This window comes from Microcaecilia unicolor, chromosome 4 (genome assembly GCF_901765095.1).
Source record: "Microcaecilia unicolor chromosome 4, aMicUni1.1, whole genome shotgun sequence".
In the NCBI taxonomy this organism is placed as follows: Eukaryota; Metazoa; Chordata; class Amphibia; order Gymnophiona; family Siphonopidae; genus Microcaecilia; species Microcaecilia unicolor.
Genome location: NC_044034.1, coordinates 222,073,459 through 222,096,254, shown reverse-complemented (window position 1 = coordinate 222,096,254; position 22,796 = coordinate 222,073,459). Strand labels below are relative to the sequence as shown.

Below are 22,796 nucleotides of genomic sequence, written 5' to 3'. Positions count from 1 at the left end.
CCGGAGGGATCAGATGCGTGGTATTGCTTCGCGTTTCCATTTTTTTTTTAAATCTCGTGTTAAGCCGGGCACGCGCGCGCCTGCCTGTCTCTTCTCTGCTACTGTGGTGCGGCGCGTGCTTCATTCCTTCACTGTCAGGCATCGCGCGAGCTGTGCAAACGTTGCGCTCTACAGCAGGCAGGTATCCTACCAAAAATATGCTGCTTTCCCGTAATACCGACTCAAGACAAACTGGTCCTGGCCATCCTACTACGAACAGCAGGCGATGTGTATAAGTGATTTAAAAAAAAAAAAAAAAAACATACAGCAAATAAAAACCATGGGAAAGTATAACTTGTAACTCTCTGTCTCGGTATCAACAAGTTACGCATGAGGCGCAATGTGCCATTTTTTTTGGTATAATTTTAGAGAACCGCTTCAGCATTTTTTCCCTGTAAAATAAACTCCATATGAGTTCGGTACATTTGTGTCCTAAGTAATACAATTGTGTCTTTATGTCTGAATCCTAAACGCCTTACCAGCGAGAAAGTCTAGAATGTGCAGACGTCCCACGAAATCTTTGATATGCTTGTTTTAATCAGAAGTGAGGGATTGCAGGGTCCTTAATTTTAGCGCAGGGTTTCTTCCGTTGTTGGCTAGTCTGGAAATCAGGTGAAACGGATGAGAGTAACGTGAGAAAAAAACTGTGGATGCTCGTTATATTTTGGAGTTTGGGAGTCATATGGTTTTTTGTTTTTTTTCCAGCCCCAGGACTAGCTTTGTGAAGCTTGCAGTGGAGCTCCCCTTTGAAGAAAGTAGAAATTACAACTCGGCTGGGGCAGAAGAGCGTCAAAGGTGCACAGACCGAAAGGTAGGTCAGGAATTTTACAGCTGAGCAGGAGTTTATTTATTTATTAGGATTTATTTAGCACCTTTTGAAGGAATTCACTCAAGACGGTGTACAGTAAGAATAAGTCAAACATGAGCAATAGACAATTACAGTAGTAAAAATTTTCAACTAATACGAAGTATGGCATAGTATACAACTTACAATGTCAACACAATAGGTAATAGAACATTTTAATTGACAGTGTAGGGTATAAGCAAAGATGGAACATATAGGGGTATGTTTACTAAGGCGTGTTAGTGTTTTTAACATGCCTTTAATGCGCCAATACATTCCTATGGGTGCATTAGCGTTTAACAAGCGTTAAAAACACTAACGAACCTATATTTTGCCTTACACGGCCCATAGATAGGTAAGAGAGTAAGAGGAGTTAGAAAATAAAGTTCAATTGCAGCATAAAATACAAGGTGCATTTTAAATCTGAAAACACTTTTATTTCAGCTCTCTGCCTACCTCTCTCATCTTGAGAATCACCCTCCATCACAGACAGAAACTTTCTAGGTTTATTGTAGGATATTTTCTACTCGGGATGCAGAAAAATATCTCATGGACTAAAAAGGATAAGAGGAATGTTTGTATTATGAGCTTTGTTTCCTGTCTTTTTGAAAGATCTGAATTTATCCTGTTTCTGGTATTGCAATAGACTTTTTATAAACTAAGATTATATTTTGCTCAAGTTTCTGCATGTCAACTGATGTTTTGTTTTCCACTTGGGTTTAACTTTTTTTTTTAAATTTGAGACTATAAAAACTAGCAGGTATCTCATGTTTGTGCTTACATGAGAACTTGCTTATTAGAAGGATGGAATAATGAGTAGTATGCTTCCCAGTTTAACGGGAGTAAATGCAACTTTTCTCACCTTGGGCACCAGAGGGAAGTGTCCAGAATCCACCATCAGTTGGAGTTTGTTTTTCCTTTCAGAAAATACGCACACATTTGAGGGTAGACATAAATACAAAACACAGTTGAATTAGCATAAGCTTGAAACTTATGAGCAGTAGTGCCAGTTGTCAAGGGAGGAAATATGCTTTCCAACTTTTTAAAAAAGAAATCTTTAAAAACAGCTGTTTTGTTTTGACATTAACTATGGGGGAATAAAGTGATATTTGATGTCAAGTGAACGGCTTCAAATTATTAAGAGTTTTCTCATTGCATCTGCAGAAATGAGTATTGTAATTTTCTTCATGGTGTTCACAGGGAAGATTTTCTATATATTGTCATATGTGTCTGTTTAGAAGTCCAGATTTACCGTCCCTGCTAGAAAGCTGAATTGTAGGGACCCAGCTTTAGCTATGCACCAATATTCCTAAAATAGTCAACAAGACCATTTAGGGGTCCTTTTACAAAGCTGTGGTAGCGTTTTTAGCTCGCGGTAGGAATTTGGGCATTAGGAATATAATAGGCATCTCAGCATTTATCGTGAGCTGATTTGTACCGTGAGCTAAAAACGCTACCACAGCTTAGTAAAAGACCCCCCCTTAGTCATTGGGCTGTTTTAGTTCAGTTATTTTTCTGTAGGGTTGGGACTTTGTCTGCTGGTCTTACAGTAGTGCACTCAGAAGTTTCTGCATGAGTGTTTGAGCAGTGCTGAGAAGAAATTGACTGGCTAGGTTTCTGATACCCCTTTTACCTGAGGCTTCATGATGTTTACTTTGGTCCTTCGGGACCTTTGCTGGCTCTGGTCAGTGTTCCATGGAGTTGTGCTGAAAAATCTCAAGCAGGCCTTAAACATGCCTCAGAAGTCAATTCTGAGACAAGTTCATTTGTATTGTACAGATATAAGAAAGGGACCTTGGGCAACATAGCAGAAAAATTTTCTTTTCTTTAGGAAAATAAATGAAGATTTGAGGTTTTGTGTGGACAAAATAACTAATAGTTGCTTGAGGTAACAAGCAGGTGCAGATAAGATGTTAAAAATGACTATGAGTTGTCTTGGTTTATAAAAAGATGCATGTTTTGCAGGTTGACCAAGGGGTCCTTTTGCTAAGCTGCAGGAAAAACTGGCCCTTGCACAGGTTTTTCCCACTCCTTAAGACCATTTTTACTGCTGCCATAAATTGACTGATTTTTTCAAATTTTTTTATTAATGGCCATGTGCTAATGTTGCCGTTAAAATAAATTACTGCATGAGTAGTTACTGTCTCCCATTTTGTAGATAGATGGTAAGGGCTCACACAGAATCCTTCACTAATCAGTTTGCACATGCTAATGTGGATGTGCTAACTATTTAGTGCAGGAAAACCCATGCTCTGCCCTCTGACATGCTCCCTGTTAAAAAAACAAAAAACAAATATTTTTTTACTGCCCAGATTAGTGTATGCTAATTTAGCAGTTACTGCAGGATGCCTGAGTGCATCCTGTGTGGTATGCCATTTTAAGCAGTATTAGTCGCATGTTAGCACCTAACACAGCTTATTAAAAAGGCCCTTTAGTTTGGTTGCTTTTATTTATGTTAATTGGATTATATTGGGAGGACAGTCTTAGAGTCGGATTTTGCTCTTGATAAGCCCACTATTTGAAAACTAATTATTCTGGCTGTCCCACTTCCTCTGGGAATTAAACCAGAAACAAGTGGTTAAATGTGCACTGATTTTCGGCATATAATTTATTTTACTCACACACTAAAAAAACAACAACAACTTGTTACTGCTAAATACATTAAGCCAGGGGTTCTCAACCCAGGATAGCCAATATCATATGCATGACATAGATTTCCATGCCCTAACTCCAATGTATGCAAATTTATCTCATGCATATTCATTTTTGGGTATCCCGAAAACCTGACTGGCTAGGTGTGTCCCCGAGGACTGGGTTGAGAACTCCTGAATTATGCTAATGCATTAGGTTTTAAAATAAAACCCCTGTTAAGTCAAAATGCACACGAAACTTAGCAAACATTTTTCCATCAGGAGGTTCTTTAAAAACAGTTGCAGAATTCAGTAAATGAATTTAAAACAATTGGAGATTATCACTCTGAGCCAGAATGACTGTGGCCTGATAACCTTGAGTTACAGATCCAGGGTCAGGCGAAGTCATTCTGGAAGATGACAGCTGTGGTGTTGGAGGAATAGGGGATTGCATTTGTGTTCTTCTGGAAAACACCTATTTGGGGTGAGTTGGTTCTTGAGGGGGAGGGGTTGGCCAACATCTCTCCTCTCCTTGTGCTCCTTAGGTTGCCAGTGTCTCCACTTCCTCTCTATGTCTAGATTGGGCGCTGTGAAGGTATTGTAAGCACAGGCCTGCACGGAAAATGCTGTTGTGTATTCTCCCCCCTGAAAGGTCTGCTTCTGAAGGGGTTGGGACATTGCAGTGCTTCAGCACGATTCTGTACTTTGTAAGGAGATTGGAGGGTCTAAGCAGGTCAGGAGGAGGTATGGGGCCAGACTACATTCCCCACAAGGCCCTGAGAGAAGGGATCGGGGGGGGGGGGGGGGTAGGTCCCAAAACCCGGTATGGCCCCCACGTGGAAGGGAGGGGGAAAAGGACTGGAAAGAGCAGCTGCTATGGCAGACGAGGGCCAGAAGGGGGAGCAGGGATGACAAAGCTCAATTCCCTTGGGTTAGAAATCAGTACAAGATTCCTTCCACCTGGGAGGGGGAGGAGGTCTCCAACCCAATGCCTAGCAGAGAAGCAGAGTTAATGGAGTGCTTGGAGGGAAGGAGAGTCGGGAGGGACCAGCACACCAGGTTTGGAGGAGCCGGTTGACATGCAAGCTCATTTTCAAAGCACTTAGCCTCCCAAAGTTCCATAGAAACCTATGGAACTTAGCCTCCCAAAGTGCTTTGGAAATATGCCTCATGGACTGTAATTGTACTTTGGGGCAGAGTTGCAGGGACTGAAGGCAGTGGGTGGTCACAGGAGTCAATTAGCTGTGTTGTGGGTGGTGTACTGCCATTCTGCAACCACCCAAGTGGAAAGACTTTTAAAACTGAAACCCAGGCTGTTGAACTGGGGGAGAACTTGGATTTAAAGGGAAGTTTTTTTATTGTTGCTTTGTTTTGGAAACTGAATGGGACTTTAACCCCCTTGAACTGAGATTTTGTGGAGGAGGGGAAATAAACTGTTTGGAACTAAAAGCTGTGTTGTCTGGAAGGACTTTGTGGACTGCTGAAGGGAGCCTACCACCCCCTGAAGGTTTGCTACCGGGATACAGATATTACAACTTACAGGGCTTGGGGCAGGTGCAGGAGAAGGATGGAGGGTGGCAGGCCTAGCAGGAGGGAGGCTTTTGCATGCACTGGAGCTGCGCCATCCCTCCCCACACGCACATCACAGCCACTCTGCTACCGTAGACACCTAGTCAGTCTAGTGTCAGGGCTGGTTCTTTGGATACCATTGTCAGATTTCTGGGTGACCTGCTGTTCTGGACTTGTTAAGCCCTGTTTTAGTTTTTGCTGAGAAGTGAATGGCAGATTTCTGCTTCCTTCTTGCTTACACAGCTGAATGGGACTGTGGACCTCAAGCCATTAGTTTCAGGCGTGATAGATCTCATAGCAGTATTGTCTGTGCGTGTGCCTCTGTGTGTAGGCGTTTGAAATGGCAGGTGTGCAGGTGATTTGTCAAAAATACATGTGTCTGGATTTGAAGGGCTTCAGGTGACTGGGGATATGCAAGTGTTGTGTTAGAAAATGCTTAAACAGGTGAATATACACATCTAGATATGTGCATTTGTGCTTATCTGCTGTACATCTCAAAACGTGGGAAAAGGGGATTTGTGATAGCATCCCCATCGCTGAAAAACACAGGCTGGTGTGTTTGCTGCTTAATGAGTGGGCAAGCTGCTGGATTTGAATATATTTGCAGAAACCAACAAACCTGTGGAAAATTTAAATAAAATGTGACTTAATGCGGCAGGAGATTACATTGTAATGTAGACAAGTCCAGTACAGCTGATTTCCCTCCTGTCATTACATGCACGATTTTCAGTCTTTCTGTTGATGGGTTAACAGAATGTTTGTTTATTAATAGGGAATGAATAGTGGCAAAGCATAATTGGGAAATCTGCATTCAGTAGAAAAACATCTGCTCACCTATTACAGCAGAAAATACCCATCACAAATACACTCTTAAACTGTTTTTAAGGCTCTTCAGGGTCTCTGCCTAGGGTCTCTGGTGCCCCCCTGCAGACTATCAGTTGGCGCCCCCCCCCCATGTGGCACAAGATGGCAAGGCTTACAAGCCTTTCTTTGCGAAATACTTGATCGCAAATAATTTTTTATGATTTTTAACTGTGAAAATGATCGCTCACCACTTGCCACACTGACAAGAATTGTCAGCAATATTCATAGAAAACAAATTCCTATACATTGCAAAATAAGATAGCAGATGTAAATTCTCAAAGTGGACATATTCCAAACACTAAAATCAAAATAAAATGATTTTTTCTACCTTTGTTGTCTGGTGAACTTGTTTTCTATCCATATTGGTCCCAGTCTCTGATTCTGCTGCTCTCTATCTGTTCTCTTAACTCCATTTCCAGGGCTTCCTTTCCATTTATTTCTTTACTTTCCTCCTTTCTCTATCTGTTCTCTTAACTCCATTTCCAGGGCTTCCTTTCCATTTATTTCTTTACTTTCCTCCTTTCTTCTTCATTTCTTGCCCTACATCCATAAGTAAAAACTGTGTCCTCCTCTGTGGAATTGACTGGAGGAGGTATAACGTGGATCCAGCTTTTGCCTATTTTCTCCATCCATGTGCAGTTTTTCTCCTCTCTTCCCTTTCCCTCATCTCCATCCATGTCCAACACTTCTCCTCTCTCGTTCCCTCCATCCATGTTCAGCATTTCTCCTCTCTCGTCTCTCCCCTCTATCCATATAAAGCAATAATTCTCTCTCCCCTCTCCTCCATCCAAGACCAGAATCTCTCTTCCCTGCCCTCCCCTCTCATCCATGTCCAACGATTCTCCTCTCTCCCCTGCCCTTCATGTCCAGCGAATCTCTCTTCGCTGACCGCCCCCTGCCCTCCCCTCTCATCCATGTCCAGCAATTCTCTCTTCCCTGCCCTCCTCTCCCCTCCACTACATGTCCAGCATGGAGAGGGGAGGGCAGGGGAGGGAGGCAACATGCTGGACATGGTGGGGAGAGAGAATTGCTGGACATGGAGGGGAGGGCAGGGGAGAGAATCGCGACTTCGGGTAAAAGATTTTGGAGTGCGAGAGCAGGAACAGAAGAGAGTGGGCAAGTGAGCCGGACCTCAGGAAAAAGGTGCCGGAACAAAAAAAGCACTGTATGTATCCCTCATTGATAAGTCTCTGAGACTCTGAGTCTAAAGTTTAGCAATTTAATTAAAGCAAAATGTATTTTCACATATCACAAACTCCTCCTGTCCAAGCAGAATGTTTTATATTTATTTATTGCATTTGTATCCCACATTTTCCCACCTCTTTGCAGGCTCAGTGTAACATAGTAAATTACAGCAGATAAAGACCTGTACGGTCCATCCAGTCTGCCCAACAAGATAAATTCATTTTACACGGTATGTGATACTTTAAATGTATACCTGAGTTTGATTTGTCCTTGCCATTCTCAGGGCACAGACTGTAGAAGTCTGCCCTGCACTCTTCTTATGCTAAGTTCTGATACTAAAGATGAAGTCCCTTAAAATATACACTCAAGGCCATCCATATCTATTCAGTCACAATCAGGGCAGAGACCGTAGAAGTCTGCCTAGCAATGTTCATATACTAAATGTTTTGAAGATTCTGGTGGCTTACAATACATCATGAATGGTGGAGATATATAAGAAATAAACATTTAGTAATTACACACAAAACATTTAGTAATTACACACAAAAAAAGCAATCAGATTTTCACTTACCAGCTCTAAGCTAAATTTCCTCTTTGAACCTACTGTTTGAACCATCAGCCAATAAAATGGCTTTTAGCTGTAGCTATATCAGGTTACCTGATAATTATGCACACATCACTGCAGTCATGCCGTCCTCTCAGTGTACATGCTCAGAAAACAAAAACTTTGAACCACTTACAGATTTTAACAAACAATTACACTATTTATTTTTTTATTTCTCCCCAGTCTCACTTGCACACCTTCCTCCAAACCTGCTCTCTTTAATTTGAATGTTGTTCAAGCTCACCCTGAATGAGGAGTTCTTCCCACACCAAAGACATATATAGCACTGGTTGTACTCTTTGAAGCAACTTTAGCAGAGCGTGTCTGCCTCAGCACTGCTGGGCTGCCTTCACTTGCTGACGCGAGAGAGAAGGGCAGGGGAGAGAGGAGAATCACAACTTCAGGTAAAAGATTTTGCAAGTGAGTGGACCTGGGCGGCGCCCTCCAGAGGTCGGCGCCCCCCTGCGGTGCTTACCCCGCTTACTGTGTTGGCACGGCCCTGAGGCTCTTCATCAGATGAGTTTTATCTTTCCCATTCCTTCCCTGTTTTTCTCTTCTTATGTTTTGCGCACAACCTGGTATAACAACAATTGCTGTGTTTTGGAATGCAGAACGTTTAGGGGCTAAAACTGATCAGCTATCCCAAAAGCAATCTGCAAGCAGGCTATTTTATTTCTTTATAAACTTACTAGGTGGCTCACCGTAAAAACATACATAAAATACTAAGACGTCTACTGAACAAACAAAACAACAAGCACAGAAAAAAAGATGATTTATTGTGGGTTTTTTTTCCTTTGCTCCCAACTATATAAAAACATTTACATACTGGAAAATGCCTGCACAAATAGGTGGGTCTTCAGCAATTTCTTAAATTGCAAAAAAAATGGCTTTTGCCACAATTGCACACATTTGCTTTTGCCACAATTGCAAAGCTTGACTTGTGAAAATTGCATTGAGCCATCTTGGGGAGAGGAGTTAGGCCCCTTCTAAAGGAGTTTCATGAAACAGGGGCTAATGCCCCAGAGCCCCAAATATACACTATTACATAATATTAAAAAAAAATCCAAAAAGCAACCTGGAAGTGAACCCCAGGGGTTTGCAGTGGTAGTCTAAATGTCAGGCAGCAGAAGAATTTCAGTTTAATACTTGTGTCTGCTTTTTTAGATGATATCAGGTCAGTTTTCAGAAACACTTTGTGGTCGATGGATGTTTGTGATTGCAATGTCAGCTGGTGCCCAAACTCTTAATTGGACATTATTCATTCACTCAGTGTGTGCCTATTCACCAAACCGTATGACAACATCTCGAGTGGCCATATGCAATTATAATGCAACTGTGAACTTTATTAGGTAGTCAGCAGCAACATGTGACATGGCTTGAATTATGCAGTAATTAAAGTCTGAGTTGTCACAAGGACCTGCAGCAGTGGACATTGCCTCATGAGGGAAAATTCCTGAAAAAATATCTCAGGTAATCCTGGTTCAGCTGCCATTGTTCATTAACATGCACTTTGAATCTTACAACTTGAGGGGTTTATTGACATCTAGGTGAAGCCTAGTTCTGGTTCTTGCTTGCTGCGATGCTGTTCATTTTTATATGTCTATAGGAGACACGTTCCTTCTACTGAAGCCAACTGTCTGATGCTCCACATCATACGCATGGCTGAGTCACATATATTCAGTTTGACTTCACAGATATAGTCCAGTTGATATCCACCAAGCTGTGTGATATCATTCAGGTTGGTATTTTTTTGGGCTGCAAACCTTTATAACCCCTCCAGTATTAATGGGATCAACAAGATTTATCAGTTCTGCTCCACCCAGCCATGGATGTTAGAGGATTCAGTAGCCACCACGTGTACTGGTGTTACACAGAGCTAGATGCACTCTGTGAATTATGCTTCAGTTGGCCTCACAAAATGATCTTGTACTTACTCATAACTCCAAGCAGCATGACTGAACATTTCTACTTAAATGAGCAGAGACTGAGTGGAGGAGTAGCCTGGTGGTTAGAGCAGCAGCCCATGAGCCAGACAGACCAGTGTTCGAATCCCTCTGACACTCCTTGTGGCCTTGGGCAATTCATTTAACCCTCCATTGCCTCAAGTATGAACTTAGATTGTAAACCCTCTGAGGACAGGGAAATAAGTAGTGTACTAGAATGTAATTGACCTTGAACTACCACTGGAAAGGCATGAGCTTTTCAGTTGTCTCCAGAGTATTTGTACCAACTGTCACTCCATTACAATCCCACAAGGGAACTTTGGTCCACCCATCAGGCCTTTCTGCCTTTCCCACTGACATCAGCAAGGTTAACATGTTTAAGGCTTCATTCATTTAGCTGCTTTGCTCTCAAACTATAATCTCTAAGGTTCTCAAACCAGTCCTTGGGACACTCCTAGCCAGTCAGTTTTTCAGGGTACCTATGATGAATATGCATGGGATAGATTTACATAGAATGTAGGTAGCATATGTAAATTTATCTTGTGCATATTTGTTGTGGGTATCCTGATAACCTGACCAGTTAGGTGTGTCCTGAGGATTGGGTTGAGAACAACTGCTGTAGAACTATGCATGGAAATTTAATTCCTCCACCCCCCCCCCCCCCAAAAAAAAAAAAAAAAAAAATCAAACCCAACTGTTCAAGCAGGCCTTCCTCAGATTCTGCAGAGACTGCTCATTACTAGCCTGTCTGCTCCCCTACTGTTGTAAACATGAACTCCTACTCAGAGTTCACCGTTATTTAAATTCTTTTCTCCCCTTCCCGCTTTGTTCACTGTTTTGTATATCACTTTGTTACCCAATATGTTCTTATTCTTTAATATATTCTGCTGAGACATTTGCTTCATGCCTGCACTTTGTGTATTCTATCTGATTATGAATGCATTATTCCTATATAGCATATGCCATATCTTTAAAGTAATCAACTTTGTGCCTTATCATAGGAAAAGAAAGAAACAAAAAAGCAACAGGCCTTCAGGATTGAGATTATCAAAGTCTCTTGTTTATTAATTGATGGATAGTCCCGACACGGGCCGTGTTTCAGCGCACTGGCACCTGCCTCAGGGGTCAGTTAATCCTGATCAAAAATTGTAGGTGGTACTGTCACAGTGTAGCACCTTTGATATGGAATAGAGTCTCAATTGCTCCGAGAGCGTAATCAACATTGACAACGCTGTCAGTCTAAAAAACCGGCAGGCGCCAGTGCGCCGAAACACGGCCCGTGTCGGGTCTATCCATCAATTAATAAACAAGAGACTTTGATCATCTCAATCCTGAAGGCTCAGTGTTGGTTTTTTATTTCTGTATTATTTTGTATGCTGTTTTACCCTCGTGTCTCTTATCATAGGAAAAGTCAGAATATCAAATGTATATAAATAAGTAAACAAAATAAATGAATGAATCAATGCATAAAAATACAGCTATAAAAGTCTACATATGTCAGGCTCCACCTTAACAATGTTCGTTCTTGGCATCTTGTATTCTGTGGCAGAGAACAACAAATCAGCCTGAGATCAGTCATCATGGACCAAACGTTGCAAATTAGCATGAAACAATATACCAAAGTCATTACTGCAGATCTGTTTTAGACAATGTGCGATCATCTTCGGGACTCCGAGTGATACCATAGCTTAATTTGGCTGGACAGATTTAGATGGGCTGGAGTGGGACTTTGATGACAGCTTCGGTAGTTGGAGAATAAGGCCAGTGCCAGGCAGACTTCTATGACCTGTGCCCTGAAAATGGCAAGGAGAAATCATGTTCAAGTGTACAGCGCTGCGTATGTCTAGTAGCGCTTTAGAAATAAGTAGTAGTAAGTAGTATGATCAAGTATGCATATGTAGTATTGCATCGTTGCTTATGCTATGAGTTTATCTTTTTTAAAAAAATTGATCTTAAGTGATTAATGCAAAGACAATCTTTGCATAAAAAGCCTGAAGAATGTATATAAAATACAAAAAAAAAATAGCCTCAATAATTAACACTTCTGGAATAGCAGTCCACCATAAGGGGAACCAAGTGGAGAAATCTAAGAGAAGTTTAGATATATAATTTAAAAATATATAATCAAGAAGTGTGTGGAATAGTGCCTTTCACATTTCTCATAACCTGAATATAATGATGTTTAACACCCTGAAATCAGATTTACACAGTTCCTTTCCCCTCCAGAAAGAACTGCAATTGTGGAGGGTCAAAAAGTCTAACATTATTCAAGGAAATAATACATTTACATGGAAACTGTAAGTGAAACACCTAGCTCGAGCACTTTTGGCGAAAAGTCAAAAACCTTTTACGCCTCTATTGAGTCCATTTAGATATATCAGGGAAAATAAGAATTTTATCCTCCATAAAGTTGCAGTCCTTCAAGCGAAAATGTAAACGTAAAAGAGCTTCCTTATCCTGTAAAATAAGACACCAAAAGAGGTGCCCGAGATAATATTTCTTCGGTAGATGTCTCCAGAATGTTATTTACTGTCTGAGGAAGGATCTGGTTGATCAGGTTTTTCCAGAGAACTACTATGCTTCTTCGCTGAAGAGAAGATAAAGTATATCGGTAAAGCTGCTGCTTCATAATTGAATACCTCCTTTAAGAGTTTATAAAATCTCTCTTTAGGTACGACTCTAAGCAGTTGTGGAAAGTTCAGTAGTCTCAAGTTCAGTACCTTAGCATAATTATCAAAGTTTTCAATCCAACGGTAAAGAACCACGTTATCCTGTAATACAGTAACTTGAGTAGTTTTAATCTGTTGAACTTGATACTCTAAATTTCCCACCTTTACATCCAAAGCTGCAATCTTTTCCTCCAAAATCTGAATCCTACTCACACTCTGTGAGATAGCCAGAAGGGTCTTTGAAGAGACAGTGTAGAGGGCTTACAGAGCCTGCCAAATCAAGTCCAGGGTGATTGCTGCTGGTTTGATCAACGGCGGCAAAATCTCCTCCAGAGCTGCAGCCTGACCTTCCAGCTTCTCCTCCACAGTTAGGGCTATAGACTGCCGTTGTGATGACATTAAACTAGGAAAGACCTCACAACCCGACCCACTCCTGGAGAGGACGCCAAAGACAATCGCGGTCCTCCAGGATCCAGCTGCGATTCCTTTCTGGGAGGTGGGAGACTATCAGGTCCCTCAGGGCTGAACAAAATCTCGCTCCTGTGGTTTGAACTCTTCTCTTCTGCCTGAACAACCAGTACGCCCAAAGTGACACTAGCATACGCTGTGATTTCAGCCTGTCACAACTAAGGGAAAATCACCTGATGAGCAGGTTGAACCGATGGTTTCCCACAACGCTTAGGCATAATTTCTAAAGAAAAGGTAAGAGTGGCAGAGCTAACCATTTCATTGTTGGACCTGACTTGGCCTTGACATGTTTGATGAGCAGACTTTATTGCCTTTTCCCACTTTGCAGGATGAATACTCCTTGCCACCTCAGAACAGATTCACTTACACACAATAGATTCATTTTCTCTCCTCGGCATCCATTCGTTCTAAAATTCTGCGGGACGATTCCTTTCTAGAAGATTTATGTGAGGACTCGCGGAGTACTAGAGGGTAAATTACTTATACAACCATCTTCGGTCATGCTTTCTTCCCTGTACCTTACTCTGTACAAACTGGCAGAAAGAGCTGGGGTTGGGGTTGGCCGAGGATGAATGGAGTTCCTTGGAAAAAGCCCTGTTGAAGGCCTCTTTCAGTTCATTTTAAGGAAACTGCAGTTAAAGTAATGTTAGATGGTACCTTACTCCTGCTCGTCTTCAACATATTTTTCCTGGTACTTCTGCACAATGCTGGAGATAATGTAGAGAGATCGGTACCATGGGTCATATCTGGTGATCTTTTATTAAAGCCCAGACCTTTTGGAGGGCTGTCCAGCATCAGCTACAGTGCTGGTTGGATTGTCCGATTCTTTGGTCACCAGTCTTTTTCTTGTTTCCCAAGAAAGTGCCTGGTCTTAAACAACCACAGGCTATATTTGTGCATTATACAATGTGTGCTGCTCGAGTCACCTTAGCTCTGCATTGGAAACAACAGACTGTGCTATCATTGGTGAAGTGGATTAATAAGCTTTGGTACCTTTGTTGCATGGAATGGTTGATCGCTGTTCGACGCCATCTACTGCACAAATGGGAACTCATTTGAGAGCCTCTCCTAAGACATTGTTCAGCTTGATTGTTTCCTCCTCTTTTTTTTTTTTTTTTGTTTGCCCCTCCATTTCTGGACTTGTGGGAGGGAGGGTTTGGGTGCTAGGGGGGGGATTTTCTTTTATTATGTAAAACCTGTTCAAAAAATTTGAAGTTTTCACTGTTTTACAATTTTTGCCAGGGGTATGGACTGATAATCTAGTGGGGGCTTTTTTTTTTTTTTAATCTTGTTGCTATGTTGCTGTATTGTTTATGGCTCTTTATATAGTCCTGTGCCTTTTGGTTTTTAATAAAGATTTCTTACAAATTAAAAAAAAAAAAGTGGCAGAGCTAATCCTCATGTGTCTCACAACAACGCTTCCTGCTATGAGTTTATCTTGTTGGGCAGACTGGATGTACCATACATGCATTATTATTTGTTGTGTATCCTATACTATTTATTGTAAGCCACATTGAACTCAAACTTGTTTGGGATATAAATGTCACAAATAAATGCTGTCATCTACTATGTTAATTTCGTAGCAACATTGGTTTCACTCGCATCCAACAAGAAGCTGCAACTAGTAAGTTAGTGGAGATGATCTGTGTCAATCCGAGCCTGCTGCTGTATGATGATCATTTAAATCTAACTCTTCCTTATCTGTCATCATGATACCAACCATGGTCCATACTACTGGGGCAAGATTGTACAGCAGAGACCTTCTGATATAAGGAATGAAGCTGTCTGAACAAGCAAGTTATTTATCACATAGAATCTCCAGGCCATTTTTTGGACGCCAACATTGTAGTGCTTCCAAAATCTAATAGAGATTGTACCCTTGTGCAGAATTATAGACCGATCTCATTGCTAAATACAGACTACAAAATTCATACAAAGCTATTGTCCTGCAGAATGGAGACCATTATCCAATCACTCATACATAGAGATCAAGCTGGTTTTGTAAAACTCAGATATGGTGCTGATAATACTAGATTATTGTGTCATCTCATTCACTCTGCTTGGTCTATAGATTATCCTATCCTATCTGTTTCCCTAGATGCTGAAAAAGCCTTTGACCGGGTGGAGTGGAAATACTTGTTTAATGTACTCAGAAATTTTGGTTTCCCTGAACCCTTCCTACACATGTTACACCTATTGTACCCATCACCAACTGCACAAATTGCAGCTAATGGTGAGCTATCTGCTCCATTTATATTACACAGAGGCACCGGACAAGGTTGCCCTTTATCCCTCTGCTATTCAATTTGGCTCTTGAGCCCCTTTTGGTAGCTATTCGAAATTCAAATGATGTTGTTGGCATTTCCATGGGTAAGGAGGAGTTCAAGCTTTCAGCATATGCTGATGATATAATTTTATATCTTGCTAAACCACAGACATCTATGAAAGCACTTGTTAAGCTAATTTCTCATTTTTCAAGGTTATCTGGCTGTAAAATCAATTGTGATAAAACTGAATTGATGCCTTTAAATGATATCTGTATTCCTTTTACTATTCCAGGTTATCCCCTTAAATGGGTAATCTCCTCTATTAAATATTTGTGGTTTTTTTTTTTGTTTTTTTTTTATAGGGATCTCCCTACCACCATCAAAATCAACTCTGACAAAATTATAGCTAAGGTTGAAAATTCTCTCTCATCTTGGTCCCCACTCAACTTAACCTTGTGGGGCAGACTTGACACTATCAAAATGATGATAGTTCCTAAAATTATATATGCTTTGAATATGATTCCTCTCCTTTTTCCTATTATCTCTCTATATAAAAAGCAACACCAACGTTCTATGAAGCCTCCAGCCGGAAGTGTGAAGGGGGCGAGATATCCGGTTTCCCTATGAGTGTCTGCCCCGCCCTCTCTGTAACACAGTCAGTGAAGGAAAACAGCAGAGCACGAAATCAAATCGCTGGCTCTGTAACAGTGAAGGACTCAGAGGGGGGAGGGGAGAGAGGCCAGAGGGCAGGGACACACACACTCCCACATGCACACAGAAGAAAACATTGCTAGCCCCCGTTTCATTTGCATCAGAAACGGGGCTTTTTTACTAGTCTTTTTATAAAAAGTTGGAAAAATTGCTCTCTGATTTCTGTGGAATTTTAATTACCCAGAATTTCCTTAGGTAAACTAAAATTACCTAAATTTTAGGGAGGGGTAAGATTTCCTGATCTCTTATCTTATCATAAAGTGTTTATTATTCGTCAAGGATTGAAATTGATTGCTCCCTCCAATATTGCTTCCTCACCTAGATGGGTATTATTGGAGCAATCCATTATAGATCCATTAATACACTCTTATTTAATTGGTATGCATCTTCCTAAATATAATACTTCTAATCCCATTATCAATACTACTCATAAATTAATATCCTCTTTTGATAAGCAACTAAGCATTCCTTGGTCTTCTACCACATATATGCCTATATGGAATAATCCTAAATTTACAATTAATAAAAAAAAAAACAAGTCTCCTGGTCACATTGGTAACGCATAGGTATATGGGATCTTAACAATCTTATCGATTTGAGAAATCACACTTGGAAACCATTTTCAGATATGAAAGTCAAATTTTCTTTATTAGATAATTTTATCAATGGCTATAGCTCAGTTCAATGTTAAAAAAAAGCAACTTACAAATTCACAAGATGCATCATACTCCTGAGCTCACTGTTATAACTAAGAGACTTCAGTCTGCAAGACATGTTGCATCCCATATTTATACTTTCATCTTAAGTAAATCTCCTATTAAATGTATGGGCTTGCGTAGATGCTGGGCAGAGGATATTCAGCAATCTATTACAGATAAAAATTGGGAACAGATATGGAGTTCACTATTTAAATGTTCCAGATCTTCTTTGATAACACAATCTCTTTATTTCTTTACACATCGATCCCTATGGATACCTCTCAGGTCACACTTAATTGACCATATTTCCAATTTATGTTGGTCCTGCCAATCCCAACAAATCATCTTACATTTGATTCTATATGTATTCAAAAATTCTGGAAAGATGTGTGGCTTATTTTGATAGACGTATTAAATCTTACTGGTCCAATATCATAGGCACTAACTCCATGGGTGCTGTGGGTGCTCAAGCACCCCCAATAATTCACCCACTGGAAGTTCGTTCCCTCCCTCCCTCCTCCGAGTTCCAGGCCCCCTCCTTCCGAATTTTAAAAGTCATCTATTTTACCTCGTCGGGGTTAGGGCAGCAGCAGTAAAAAGCATGCAGGCTCAGCTCGGTGCTTAGTTGTTTTCCCTTCTCTCTCAGCTCTGGTCCTGCCTTCATTTCCTGTTTCCGCAAGGGCGGGACCAGAGCTGAGAAAGAGAGAAGGGAAAACAACTAAGCACTTAGCCGAGCCTGCATGCTTTTTACTGCTGCTGCTGCTGCCCTAACCCCGACGAGGTAAGATAGATGACTTTTAAAATTCGGAGGGAGGGAGGAATGGAGGGACGACGACCCTGGAACTGGGAGGGAGGGGGGGAAAGGAGAGAGGGAGGGAGGGGTGCCTAGAACTGGGAGGGACTGGAACTCGGAGGGGGGAGGGGGGAATGCACCACCTGTAAAAAAAAAAAATTCAGCACCCCCAATCATTTTGAAAAGTTGGCTTATATGTCCAATATTATATAAATATGTGTTACTTAAGGATCAATGTTTTAGAAACATGTTAAAGTCTAATTAATGTATGCTTGTTAATACCGTGCTTACTTTAGCCTTGAAGGTAGTGTTTTTACATTGGAAAGCTCTGCACCAAGTCATTTATCAAGAATGGTGGAATTTACTGTTTCAGACTTATAAATATGAAACATATTTTGCTAAAAAATCACCTTGTTTTATCTTATAAAATGGGTCTCAATTGTTGTCTTACTTTAAAGAAGTAAAATGAGAAGTGTTTCTTTTTTTCCATCCTATTACTGTTTGACTATCAATTGTGATATATGCATGAATCATACTTTGTCTTAAATCCTCAGGTTTTTTTTTTTTAGTTTTGCCTTCTCTCTCCCTCTTCGTCTTTGTCTTCTTTAAGCTCCCAATGTTGAATCTAAACTTTACATTTCATTGTTTTGTGTTGTATTACAATTGCTGTTATCTGTTATTATTCTTTGTAACAAAATTAGTAAAAATACTAAGAAGCTGAGAAAGTGACAGAAAAGGACCTCTTGGTCCACCTGTTCAGCCCATGTGTGTCTGTCTACTGTGCAGTCACAGTTCTTACCCGATCTGTGGTCATCTTCTTCCTTCTATCACTAAAATTCTTTTGTGTCAGTCTCATGCATGCTTGAATTGCACCACAGTTTTGATTCCTGTAATTTCTACTGTAAATCTATTCCAGGTGTACATTGCATGTTGCACTTGACACTGAGCTGGCTCCAGAATACTTTTTCTAACAAACTTTGTTACTGGTAGGCTAATGCAGTACCTCTCACATATTTCAGAGATGTCTTCTCAGTTTACCAAAGAGTACAGTAGAGTCCAGAAAACTTCAGATTGTCACAGTAAAGACTCTTCAATACTGTAGCAGTTCATATGTATTTCTGAAGTCTTCAAGACATCAGTTTATCAGTTTGTCTCTTATGAGTTTGCTAAAACCTCATTTCATTTTCAGCTTTCTCTTCATGTAGAGTACTTGTTATGAGGTCTAGCAATGCATGTACCACTGGCTCATGCAGTGATTGGTCTTGCTCTGAAAATCCATTCCCAGCTAAGATTAGAGAGCAGAAATAGTGAGTCCATAAACATAAAGCAGTGTAATTACTGATCTCTTTGAACAGAATAGAATTAGTTGAACTAGAATTGATAGTTTGGGGATAACATTTTTGATTATTTCACTCTTACTGTGTATCCATGTGTTGCCATTTTGTGCAGAATTCCTCTGAGTTCACAGTAAAAGTGGATTTTAAGGCGGTTCCTTCCAGCCTTCAAGGCCCAGCCACTTTAATTCTCTGCCCAGTTCTGCACCCTCTCTTATATGGGACCTGAGGTCCTCCATTCCCAAATTCACTCCCTTAACCCCAACTCCCTGTATGCTCAGATTTACTCTCTCTGCTCTTAACCCCTAGCTCCCTCTGTGGGTTTTTTTTTTGTTACATTTGTACCCCGCGCTTTCCCACTCATGGCAGGCTCTATGCGGCAGGCAATGGAGGGTTAAGTGACTTGCCCAGAGTCACAAGGAGCTGCCTGTGCCGGGAATCGAACTCAGTTCCCCAGGACCAAAGTCCACCACCCTAACCACTAGGCCACTCCTCCACTGTTCTTATTAGCTCCCTCCGGTCCCTTAACCTCCTGCTCCCTTTGTGCTCTTATTCACTTCCTCTGGTCTCTTACCCCCCATCTTCCTCTGTGCTCTTATTTGTTCTGTCCGCTCTCATAAACCACAGCTCTCTTTATACTCTTAGTCACTCCTTCCTCATTCCCCAACTCCCTCTGTGCTTTTATTTGCTCTCTCAACCCCCATCTCCTTCTGTGCCCTTATTTTCTTTCCTTTTGACCCTCATCTGCTGTCTCCCTCACCTCAGAAGTGGAGTCTTCTTCTTTCCCTTTATCCTCCTAGATCTGACACCTTCTCTGCTCACTTTTTTTCCATACCCAGAACAAGTTTAAGGGATTTAGACACCCCGACTTGCCTATGCTCCTCCCATGGCCACACTCCATTTGATTTTACTATCATTCTCCCTTTCTCCCACACTAGGGGAACCTTCAGCCTGGCACTCCCTCTCAGTTAACGTTTAAACCTCTAGCACCAATCCACCTTCTCAGATTTTGATGATGAAAGTCAACAGTTATGATCATCTCAATATCGTCCCTCCTGGAACAGTTTAATAAAAGTACATATTCAGACTAGAGGCTGACCAAAACTGATTTTTTTTTTTTAGTTTTGGCTGAAACTGAAACTAGTTCTGTCCTCATACCACAGCAGCCTCCTCCCTCTCCTTCCTCCACTTTCTTCCCAAGCAAAGATAGTGCCATCACCCCCTCCAAACAGAGGTAACCCCTCTCCCTCTCTGCTGAACAGAGTTAGGTCCACCCCAAGCTTACCTTAGAGTCCCTGGTGGTCTGGTGGGGGCAGGAGCTATCCCCAGTCGCTCCTGCTATCTCCACTGTCAGAATGGCTGCTGACACCTTCAGCAGCAGTCCATTGAGGCTACTGCTGAAGGTTGCGATAGCCATTTTAAGATTGCTTCTGCCAGCTCCAATCTCCTCACCCCTGCCGTCTTTGCCTTAAAAATGGCTGCCGCAAACCTCAGCAGCAGTCTCGTGGCTCTGATCTCAAAATGGCTACTGTGACGTCCAGTTGCAGCCTTGTGAGAATATGGATTATGGGCCTGTTTCAGTGCCAAAGCTGAAACTGAAATTCATTTGGCCTTTAATTTGGATACTATACATTTAAGTATTAGACAATTGGGCTCATTTTCAAAAGAGAAGTGCGCCCATCTTTTGACACAAATCGAGTTGAGAATTATTAATTCTTATTCTTCCTTTCGTAAGGAGTTGGATTCCACCCAATTGGAAAGTGTTTGGCTGATAAACCAATTGTTAAAGAAAGGATATAAAAATGATATTTTTCTTCTACTGGAGATTATAATATAGGTTCGAATTAGATTGACTTGCCTGCATTTTCAGCATTATACTGTATATATTTTTCTTTAGGATGTTTTTGCTCTTTTCTGTTTGTATTATGCATTGCTCTCCTTGATGTGGACTAGTGGAAAATTGTCTAAGAAGTTTAGTGTATTTTTTGATATTTTTTTTTCCTTATTTCTGCTTGTAATCATTTGCAAATTTTAAATTAAAAAAGAAAATATCTTCTGTAAGTTGTTTCTTTACCATCTATATTGTCATTCTTTCATTTTGAACTGCACTTTGGGCACTAATGAGAGTTGGTGGTCTTTAAATGACACATTACATTACAGAGGTAACTTCATTTCTGGTGGCAACAGATAGATAAACAGAGTGGGCTTGATGGAGATGGGATAGTTGCCTGACTGTGAAGTGGCTGTGAAGTCACTAGCTCAGGAAGGAGATTTACTTGGCTACACAGGTTGGGGGGGGGGGATAATGGAGGTGTTTGGGGTAACTGACTGGGTTCCTGGGGGGAGGGGAGTTGACTACATGGGTGTAGGGGGTGCCTGACTGACATTGTTGGTTGTGACAATATCTGAGGGTTGGTAGAGGGATGAAGCTGGCTACATGGAAGTGGGCAGGGGCTTGGTGGTTGCCTGATTGGCTTTCTGGGTAGTGAAGGTTAGGTCAGGGGGTGATTGAGGAGGGAGGGGAGACTGGTAGAGAAGAGAGGGATGAGAGAGAAACTGGGTGGCAACAGGGGAGGGTAATGACAGAGAGAGAGAGAATTTGGGGATGACAAGGCTGGGGAGCGAGAGAGACTGGGCATGGAGGGGAGTTGCTGGCTGTGTATGTCTTCCATTGGCCTGGAACCGTGCATTAAGGGATTGATTTACTACGCTTTCTTTTCTAGTAGTCACAGAATGGGAGAACTGCGTTAGTAAATTGGGCCCTAAAGGAGCTGCATAGACCCTGGAGGGGATTTCTTTCCCCTCTTCCACCCCACTCTTCAACATTTGATGGAGGCAGTGTGGATGGGGAGTGCTGGCTGCCAAATGCAAAGAAAATTTGTTAAGGCTTGGTGTAAAACCATATATATTCTCAGGAAAACCTCTAGATGTTTGGACAATGCTTTTTACTTCAGAGAACTATTTATCTGGTGTTGTGTGAATTTAATTTCAAAATAAACTACAAGTGACAACCAAGGATCAAAGTTGCTAAAACTGAAGATGTATTTATTTAGAGTAATGTTTGCAATAAACTATAACAGCAATAAAAGATAGCACTTCATCCCATTGATCTATAGTCCTCAGCACAGTATCATGCTGGCTGGGGCTGCAAGTGATGTTGAAGTAGCAAAAAAAAAAAAAAGTGGTAGAAGGGGAAAGTATTGCTGTTTCTGAGATATTTTAGTCAGGCACAGAACTAGGATAGTGTTAAGAAACATTTTTTACATCCTGATGCTGCTGGACGTGCCCTGGCATTAGTGGCTATAACAGAAAAAGGAAAAATTGAAAAGTATTGATTTGTGTATAGTAACTACACTTTGCCATTAGCCTACAAAGAGTATGCAGAGGCCTAAAGATACAGACTGACAGGGGAGGGGAAAAAAACAGTCCTCTTTATGTTAATAAAGATTTTTATTTCTGTTTTCTGTGTGCACCATATTTTGTTTCATTTTGATGTGTGGATATCCAGAAGGTTGAAGAAAACGGGAGATGGGGTGTTCCTATCAAGTCCATTATATGGGCTGAAGCCAGTCAGTGGAGCTTGCCAGTAGTAGGTGGAGCTTTAGTTCATCCAAAACAATAGCAGACGCTATTGAAAACAATAGCAAAAGATTATTAAAATTAAATGTGTGGTCCATCTGTTAAAAGTCTCTAAAACTGTCCCAGTTGCATAGGCAGTGCCTTAAAAGGAGGAGGACAAAAGAATCTTTTTGTTTTTACTTATTTGACAGCTTTTTAATTTATTTGGAAGCATCCAATATCTAGATATAAATATCATGATATAAAAATTGAATATCACTAAAACAGCTTAAAAAATTATTATAGCTGGTAGAAACAGCAGTTATAACCTCTGTATTTTGTGCTCAGATTTTCTACACTTCTATACAATACAGATGATGAGATTTCAGTGAGGATATCCTGTTTCTTGATGGGTTCATCTTAACTTGTAATCTGCCTTGGGAAGCCTGGTTGTTATAAAGATGGTATATACTGAAATTAAATGAAAGTAAAATTAATCTCTCCTTCATTGGGGCACATGGAATCACATCTGTATCTGTTTTGTAGAAGTTTACATTTTAGATACACAAATGGATTGTTCTGTTTTTAGGCATGTTTCAGGGACAAATGGTTTTATAAGT

General features: G+C 40.9%; 1 protein-coding gene across 1 annotated transcript in view; it reads left to right on the top strand.

The window, feature by feature from the left end:
* Positions 1–112: 112 nt before the first annotated feature.
* Positions 113–22,796, top strand: part of TSPAN4 (tetraspanin 4) — a 1,044,908-nt gene continuing 1,022,224 nt past the window's right edge. The window contains exons 1-2 of the mRNA XM_030201255.1: positions 113–181; positions 745–850. The gene's annotated coding sequence lies outside the window, so the exon portion shown is untranslated. The remainder of the gene's footprint in view (positions 182–744; positions 851–22,796) is intronic.